This window comes from Peromyscus maniculatus, chromosome 20, assembly GCF_049852395.1.
Source record: "Peromyscus maniculatus bairdii isolate BWxNUB_F1_BW_parent chromosome 20, HU_Pman_BW_mat_3.1, whole genome shotgun sequence".
In the NCBI taxonomy this organism is placed as follows: Eukaryota; Metazoa; Chordata; class Mammalia; order Rodentia; family Cricetidae; genus Peromyscus; species Peromyscus maniculatus.
Window position 1 is genome coordinate 70,239,335 of NC_134871.1, and position 1,160 is coordinate 70,240,494.

General features: G+C 51.6%; 1 non-coding gene across 1 annotated transcript; it reads right to left on the reverse strand.

The window, feature by feature from the left end:
* Window positions 1–565: 565 nt before the first annotated feature.
* LOC143269836 (U1 spliceosomal RNA) lies at window positions 566–729 on the reverse strand. Its single transcript, XR_013046608.1, has one exon. It is a non-coding gene; the product is annotated as a U1 spliceosomal RNA (small nuclear RNA).
* Window positions 730–1,160: the final 431 nt, after the last annotated feature.

The window sequence follows — 1,160 nt, forward strand, 5'->3', positions numbered from 1 at the left end:
CCCGCCCAGCGTCCTGATGGCATCTTACTTAAAGTCCCCTTTAAGAGAAACCCTTCTGCCGGGCGGTGATGGCGCACGCCTTTAATCCCAGCACTCGGGAGGCAGAGCCAGGCAGATCTCTGTGAGTTCGAGCCCAGCCTGGTCTACAGAGCGAGATCTAGGATAGGCACCAAAACTACACAGAGAAACCCTGTCTCGAAAAACCAAAAAAAAAAAAAAAAAAAAAAAAAGCCCTTGCCTCCCTTTCCTTCCTCACCATGAGGTAGTGCACATCTCTGCTTTCCCTCTTTCCCTTCCTTTCTCTTCTCTCTCCCTATTCCCTCTCCCCTCCCCCTTTAATAATAAAACTTTCCACATGTGAGTAACTTTCCGCCCACCACGCTGCCGACCGTGGTGGTTTCTGCATGGCGATCCTGGGGCACCGTGGGTATGCCGTTTTACAAAACGTCCTGGTGTTACAGGCATGAGCACATACACACATGAAGGCAAAATACTCCTATACCCATGCAGATGCAGTTCCACATGGGGGAACGTGGAGGCTTTCTTTTCTTTTTTTTTTTATTTTCAGGGGAGAGCGTGAATGCAGTCCCCCACTACCACAAATTATGCAGTCGAGTTTCCCGCATTTGGGGAAATCGCAGGGGTCAGCACATCCGGAGTGCAATGGATAAGCCTCACCCTGGGAAAACCACCTTCGTGATCATGGTATCTCCCCTGCCAGGCAAGTATTAGGCTTTCTTTAATAAATCCCCCAATAATCTGTGTCATCTCCTCTGCCTGCACCTTTGCTCGGAACCGCCATGGACATTTTCACATCAATAAACCTTGGCTCAGTGAATGGACTTCAGTTACTACAGGCCTCCCAAGTTTCCTGGCTCAAACGACTGCGGTTCCAGTGTATTCCAGCTCACACTCACTGGCGTGCACACAGGCTGTTCCAACACGACCCCAGGTGGCTGGCTCAGCGTCGGCCACCGCCTCTGCAGGCACACGTTCCTTTTTTATTTTTATCGTTGTGCACGTGTGTGAGCATCCATGTGTGAGTGTCAGAACCCATCACCAGGCCATACATGGGCAGTCAGAGGACAGCCGAAGATGTCTGCCCGGCTTCCACATTGCCCTGCAGCACATTCCAGGAGAGCTGACCCCAGCTCCTGGGG